The sequence below is a fragment of the Oncorhynchus masou genome, chromosome 9 (assembly GCF_036934945.1).
Source record: "Oncorhynchus masou masou isolate Uvic2021 chromosome 9, UVic_Omas_1.1, whole genome shotgun sequence".
NCBI lineage: Eukaryota > Metazoa > Chordata > Actinopteri > Salmoniformes > Salmonidae > Oncorhynchus > Oncorhynchus masou.
Window position 1 is genome coordinate 71,895,859 of NC_088220.1, and position 8,044 is coordinate 71,903,902.

At 43.7% G+C, this 8,044-nt stretch overlaps 1 protein-coding gene across 2 annotated transcripts in view; it reads right to left on the reverse strand.

Moving 5' to 3' along the window:
* The window catches only part of LOC135546587 (endothelin-converting enzyme-like 1), a 36,402-nt gene extending 35,779 nt beyond the window's left edge, over positions 1-623 (reverse strand). For both annotated transcript variants that reach the window (XM_064975148.1, XM_064975147.1), the window contains exon 1: positions 473-623. The gene's annotated coding sequence lies outside the window, so the exon portion shown is untranslated. The remainder of the gene's footprint in view (positions 1-472) is intronic.
* Between the last annotated feature and the right edge of the window lie 7,421 nt (positions 624-8,044).

The window sequence follows — 8,044 nt, forward strand, 5'->3', positions numbered from 1 at the left end:
AGTAAATAAGAATGTGTTCTTAACTGACTTGTCTAGTTAAAAATAAAAAAGGGGTTGCAGATGATCGGAGAGCTCTCTGTTTCTTTTAACACCGTGGAAAACTCATAGCGCATGAAATAGCCTCCTAATCTTATTCTGACATCATTTTGTTTTCAGTTGTCAAAGTCAATAATGTTCATCTTTATAACTTTTATATTAAACGTTCTCACCATCACTCATATGGGATGTGGTGGTTGCATTGGTCCCACTGGAGAAACCAGAGCACTGCTCCCCGTTTAGCATACATGGGCTTCAGAACACATTCATCAAGCAGAGGATCGTGAAATAACACATTCTACTGTCTGTCAGTGGCTATGAATGTGATAGAAAACAGTATTAACTTGACGTCAGTGCTGTTGCAAACAGATCTAACTGCTGGGAATTAGACAGACATGCCACGATAGAAATGTAGAATGGGTACACACACACTTACCGGCACAAATGCAGTGTTCAGAGTCTTTCCATGCGCTTTTGATGCAAGTGTGGTCTGCGATAGTGGTTCAGATCGTGTCCTGTCCATGCAAGTACATACAGAAGCTGGTCAGAGAGCTAGACGCTCTGAAACATGCCACTCACTGCAAATCCAAAGACCGGAATAGGAGCAGCGCTCATTTGCTCAGCAGGACTGTGTGAGAGAGAGAGTGAGAGAGAGCGTGTGTGACAGACAGGGAGATAGAGGAGTTGGGAAGGGGAGAGAGAGACTAAGATGGACGATGTAGCCTACCACCACCACGGTAGCGAATAAGTGAGTAGCCTGTCGTTCAATGTTACTACTATAATAAGCGAGTAGCCCGTCGTTCAATGTTACTCCTATACTAAGTGAGTAGACTGTCGTTCAATGTTGCCAGTTGAATCATCTCATCAAATATGAATAACACGAGCACTAGGCTATAGTCTAAACATAACGAAATAGTCAAAATTATTATCAAAAGTCAGTTGTACAGGTTATTTAAACTGCTGAGAATTCTCATCCAAGCCCAGAGAGCCACACAGAATGCAAACATTCAATCTATAGTTAACTATGCAAATCAGTTCAATAACTGCCCATTTCATTAAACCTTAGCCTATCTCATAGTGCATTTGCCAGAATAAGAGGTGGCGGGAAACCATGCTGTCGAGCGCGATCTTGACGTTCAAGACTGATGATCAAGTTGTAAAGATGTCAACAGATGGCCAAAATAAATCAAACACAGTTCCGTTGCTTTCCATGCCTGCCCGGTGCCTGGATAAACTAACCATTTACTGACCCTCAGCCCTCACCCACCCAAAGAGGTGACGTATGTGTCAAATTACTTCGAGTCCAGAATGTCTATAGCCATGTATCGACAGTTTTCACTTTAAACCCGGTCAGTGTGTAGAACTCATTAGTGTCGTGTATTACCAAGCTACTGTCTAGCCTAACTGATGGAAACTGAAAGGTAAACATCGGTGATAAAGAGTAGACACTGAGCCGGTCCACAGTAGACCTGTCTAATCTGCTCGTTCTGGTGTAACGTCCACTGGACGGAGCACTCGGCGAAATTACACTGCGAGTGAGACACCTAGCCTACAGTCATATCATTTTAACAAGCCCCTGTACGGTAGGGAGGGACGGGGTATCGGTTAGCACACCTACTGTGAACAGATGAGCCACGATCGATGAGGGTTTTGATGAGGGGCTTTCAGGTGAGTGACGCGCGCAGATACCATGGGACTTTTATTTATTCGAGTTTAATGAAGGTGTTATTTACGCACCTGCCGCCAGTGACACGAAGGAGGAAACCCACACCATGTTAACCTCAGCCATACAGCCACTTCAAGACAAATATCGAAGAGTTTATAAACCATAACTCATGAGTCTATTTTTGAGATTCTAAAAATATCAATTAAGTAGGCTACTGGTTCATTCAGCGCCAGGGCCCCTTGCAATAGGCCTACATTTCATAAATGTAAATAGAACATAATGTAATAATATAAAAATAAAAATGGCACATTACATTCAAAGTGAAGTTTTTGATATTTCAAAGCTAAAGTCTGTTTCCAGTTTAGAATGATGTGAATATCCACTCTAAACCCCCTTAAAATGAGAAAACAATCTTAATGGTTTGGGGAGAGGGGTGGTAGTGTGATTAAAGGCAGGTGACTTAACATGAGAAAGATAGCCAAAAGGGTGAAGAGAAAACAGAAAGTGTTTTCTGTGTCTGTTCACTCAGCAGCACCTGACCATACCGCCGCCCTGCTGCCCCCTGACTCAGCCAGACTAATGGGAAGTGAAACAGGCCATTTATATTCCTGACTTCCCACCAACCAACAGGACTTGCCTCTCAGTTGGAGGCTGTAGGAAAGACCTCCCCTGTGCGTGTGTGTGTGTGTGTTTGAAAGAGAGAGAGAGAGAGAGAAAAAGAGAGAGAGAGAGTACAGTCATGGCCAAAAGTTTTGAGAATGACACAAATATAAATTTTCACCAAGTCTGCTGCCTCAGTTTGTATGATGGCAATTTGCATATACTCCAGAAGGTTATGAAGAGTGATCCACTGAATTGCAATTAATTGCAAAGTCCCTCTTTGCCATGCAAATGAACTGAATCCCCCAAAAACATTTCCACTGCATTTCAGCCCTTCCACAAAAGGACCAGCTGACATCATGTCAGTGATTCTCTCGTTAACACAGGTGTGAGTGTTGACGAGGATAAAGCTGGAGATCACTCTGTCATGCTGATTGAGTTTGAATAACAGACTGTAAGCTTCAAAAGGGGGATGGTGCTTGGAATCATTGTTCTTCCTCTGTCAACCATGGTTACCTGCACGCAAACACGTGTCGTCATCATTGCTATGCACAAAAAGGGCTTGTTACGAACCCCTTTGGCCCTGCAGTTTAGGGGGGATGGAAACGAGACCCGTAACATATCTCATGCAAATCATAACAGTGAAAAGGAACAGTGAGAACTAATAACTAATAACAGACAGCATAAATCTACTGTCAAATACTTATGGTTTATTTGTTTGTTAAACACACGGTAAGGGGGGGGGGCTGAGCTGGACCCAAAGAAAGAAATAATAAAGATCCAAAAAACCCTAAGCTAGTCTTACTTGCTTCAATAACCGCCAGCTAACTAACCAACAAAATACAGTGGGTGGTCCGCACAGTTCTAACTAGGGTTCTTAGATAATGTATTCCTACGGGTAGTGTATGCCCATGGGCGACTTGTCTTGGTATCCCCTTTTCCCACCAACAAACAAACATTCATACACCACAACAATACATACTCACATAATAACGGACAAATGTGACATGAAGGTGCAAAAACAAAAGAGAGATCACTGCAGAGACAACCAAGGGAAAGGGGATGTGGTTGGTTAAGGGAAAGGAGCAGGTGTGTCTTCTGATTGGCGACTGATGAGTGACACCTGTGACTAGGGCAGAAGGAAAGAAAGCAAATGCACACACAGGATACTTGTATCCGTAACAGGGCTTCACAGGCAAGGATATTGCTGCCAGTAAGATGGCACCTAAATCAACCATTTATCGGATCATCAAGAACTTCAAGGAGAGCGGTTCAATTGTTGTGAAGAAGGCTTCTGTGCGCCCAAGAAAGTCCAGCAAGCGCCAGGGCCGTCTCCTAAAGTTGATTCAGCTGCGGGATCGTACAGAGCTTGCTCAGGAATGGCAGCAGGCAGGTGTGAGTACATCTGCACGCACAGTGAGGCAAATAATTTTGGAGGATGGCCTGGAGTCAAGAAGGGCAGCAAAGAAGCCACTTCTCTCCAGGAAAAACATCAGGGACAGACTGATATTCTGCAAATGGTTCAGGGATTGGACTACTGAGGACTGGGGTACAGTAATTTTCTCTGATGAATTCCCTTTCCGATTGTTTGGGGCATCTGGAAAAAAGCTTGTCCGGAGAAGACAGGGTGAGCGCTACCATCAGTCCTGTGTCATGCCAACAGTAAAGCATCCTGAGATCATTCATGTGTGGGGTTGCTGCTCAGCCAAGGGAGTGGGCTCACTCACAATTTTGCCTAAGAACACAGCCATGAATAAAGAATGGTACCAACACACCCTCCGAAAGCAACTTCTCCCAACCATCCAGGAACAGTTTAGTGACGAACAATGCCTTTTCCAGCATGATGGAGCACCTTGCCATAAGGTAAAAGTGATAACTAAGTGGCTCGGGGAATAAAACATTGATATTTTGGGTCCATGGGCAGGAAACTCCCCAGACCTTAATCCCATTGAGAACTTGTGGTCAATCCTCAAGAGGCGGGTGGACAAACAAAACCCCACAAATTGTGACAAACTCCAAGCATTGATTATGCAAGAATGGGCTGCCATCAGTCAGGATGTGGCCCAGAAGTTAATTGACAGCATGCCAGGGTGGATTGCAGAGGTCTTGAAAAAGGAGGGTCAACACTGCAAATATTGACTCTGCATCAACTTCATGTAATTGTCAATAAAAGCCTTTGACACGTATGAAATGCTTGTAATTTTACTTCACTATTCCGTACTAACATCTGACAAAAATATCTAAAGACACTGAGGCAGCAGACTTTGTGAAAATTAATATTTGTGTCATTCTCAAAACTTTTGGCCATGACTGTACAGTTTGCGCCTGCATGTGCCTATGTGCCAGTCTGCCTCTCCTTTTCCTCCTCCAACCAGACATCTGAGACATGGATGGGATTGATAAACATTGAAAGGAACTGATGGTGATGTACAGAACTTGGCAAATGACTCTGGCAGGCTTTCTAGCTCTCCTCCTCTTTTCCTCTCCCCCTCTTTAAGGCTGCAGTGGCATTCTGTTCCCCAGGCCCAGCTCTGGCCCAGCTTGGTTCTTACTCCCTGCCGAGCCATAACAGAGAACTGCAGACTTCTGAAGAACGTTTCCCCTCCCGCAAACAACGACAAACAAGCTGAGGAACCTAAAAAAAAACTCTGGGACCACTCAAATTATTCAGCGTTCATTAAATGCTTAATTAACACTTTCACTAAGAGTTTCTCAAGCCTCTAAACACACAAACGCAAACACACACACGCTCACACAATAATGAAGGGAGTAATGAAAAGAGCCCCAAATTGCTGCTGTGGTGCTCTGGAAAGAATGGCTTCTCTAAGGACCAATGAAATACTTTTGTTTGCTTGAAGACAGAGGCTCTTATATAAAACCAATAACCTCCCTCCCTCCCCAGTCGGAAGTGTCAGCAACCCCATTACAGTAATTAAGTCTGAAGACCCTCAAAGAGCCCTCCCCTGGGTCTGGAGTTAGACCGCCAGGAAGGGAGGGAGGGGGGGTAAGAGGGTGAGACGGGGGAAAGTAAAGATAATAAAAGACGAGGCAAACAGGGTGGTAGAGAGAGGAAGAGAGAGAGTGTGGATGGTGAGAGGGAGTGAGGGAAGAGAGGGGTGGAGACATGAGTAGGAGATGGTATAGAGCTCACGAGAGAGCAACATAAATCAGGGAGATGGATAACAGGGTGAGGCATCTGGACCAGTTAGGAAGAGGTAGAAACGAGTGATAAAGAGAAAGAGAAAAGATGGTAAATAAATATACAGTGCTTTCAGAAAGTATTCATACCCCTTGACTTATTTCACATTTTGTTGTGTTACAGCCTGAATTCAAAATGGATTAACTATACATTTTTTCTCAACAATCTATACACAATACCCAACAAGATTCCACAGTCTCATGTCACAATTAGACATTCATCCATGTTTCTCAAACTTCAAATTTCAAAGTTGTTCCATATGTCAAATTTCAAAGTGTTTGGTTACTTCTCAGTACAACATGTTTTTAGAATTTTGATCAAATTTATTAAAAATGAAATATTGAAATGTCTCATTTACATAAGTATTCACACCTTTGAGACAATACCTTGTAGAAGCACCTTTGCTGGAAATTACAGCTTTGAGTTGTCTTGGGTATATCTGCATCAGCTTTGCACATCTGGATTTGGGTATTTCTCACATTCTTTCTCGCAGATTTTCTCAAGCTCTGTTAAGTTAGATGGGGAGCAGCGGTGAACAGCAATCTTCAGGTCTTTCCACAGATTTTCAATGGGATTCAAGTCTGGGCTTTGGCTGGGTCGCTCAAGGACTTTCACTTTCTTGTTCTGAAGCCATTCCAACATTGATTTGGTTGTATGCTTGGGGTCATTGTCCTGTTGGAAAGTAAATCTTCACCCCCAAGTCCAAGGTTGCTTGCACTCTGAAGCAGGTTTTCATCAATCATTTACCTATATTTGTCTCCATTCATTGTTCCCTCTATCCTTACCAGTCTACCAGTCTCTGCCACTGAAAAGCATCTCAATAGCATGATGCTGCTACCATGCTGCTTCACGGTAGGAATAGTGTTAGATGGGTGATGAGCTGTGCCTGGTTTTCTCCAGATATAGCAATTTGCAAGCATGACAAAAAGTACAATTTTTGTCTCATCAGACCACATAATCTTTTTCCTTATGCTCTTAAGAGTCTTTCACATGCCTTTTTGCAAACTCCAGGTGTGCTGTCATGTGCCTTTTGCAAACTCCAGGTGTGCTGTCATGTGCCTTTTTGCAAACTCCAGGTGTGCTGTCATGTGCCTTTTTGCAAACTCCAGGTGTGCTGTCATGTGCCTTTTTGCAAACTCCAGGTGTGCTGTCATGTGCCTTTCTGCAAACTCCAGGTGTGCTGTCATGTGCCATGTTTTTGCAAACTCCAGGTGTGCTGTCATGTGCCTTTTAAACTCCAGGTGTGCTGTCATGTGCCTTTTGCAAACTCCAGGTGTGCTGTCATGTGCCTTTCTGCAAACTCCAGGTGTGCTGTCATGTGCCTTTCTGCAAACTCCAGGTGTGCTGTCATGTGCCTTTCTGCAAACTCCAGGTGTGCTGTCATGTGCCTTTCTGCAAACTCCAGGTGTGCTGTCATGTGCCTTTTGTCAGGAGTGGGTTCCATCTGGCCACTCTCCCATAAAGCCCAGCTTGGAGAGATCCTGTAGAGACTGTTGTCCTCTGGCAGGCTCTCCTATCTCAGCCAAAGAACTCTGTAGTTCTGTCAGAGTGGTCAATGGCTTCTTGGTCACCTCCCTGACCAAGGTCCTTCTTGCCCGGTTGCTCAGTTTGGTCTGATGGCCAGCTCTAGGCAGAGACTGGGTAGTTCCATATTTTTACATTTCCCATTGATAGAGACCACTGTGCTCTTGGAAACATTCACCACTAGAAATTGTTTTATATCATTCCCCAGATATATGCTTCATTGCAATTCTATCTCAGAGATCTATGGAAGTTCCTTGGACTTCATGTTATAGTTTCTGCTCTGACATGAACTTTCAACTGTTGGACCTTATATAGGCAGGTGCGTTTTTTTATAAATCATGTCCAAACAATTGAATTGGCCACAGGTGGAATCCAATCAAGTTGTAGTGACATTTCAAGGATGATCAATGGAAATTGGATGCACCTGAGCTCAATTTGGAGTCTCATAGCAAAGGGGTGTGAATACTTATGTAAATTAGATATTTCTGTATTACATTCATTTTCAATGAATTAGCAACATTTTCTAAAAACATGTTTCACTTTGTCATTATGTGGTATTTTGTATAATAATTATGATATTTTTTTAAATTCAGGCTGTAACAGAAAACATTTTGAAATAAGTCAAGGGGTATGAATACTTTTTGAAGCCACTGTGAATACACCATCTACCAGCAATATCAGGGGCGGTGAGTATGTGAGAGACAAAGAGAACTGGTTACACCATCAGAGGCAGATTCTGAGAGAGGGAGAACAAGAGAGAGGGAAGAGAAAATGACAGGTGTCAGGCCTGTTGATAAAAGCCAGCGAGGAGAGGAGTTATAGATTGGGAGGGAGGGAGGGAGTGAAGGAAGGAAGGAAGGAAGGAAGGAGAGGGCGGGGATTGGGACTGGGAGAGACGGGTGAGATTCAGTGCCTGCGAGTTAGTGCTGTCCTCTCTCATTGATATTCTGAGCTCATGCCTTGCTGACAACTGCCCTCATCTCTCTCCTCCCCCACTCTCTCAAACACGCCCTAAAAGT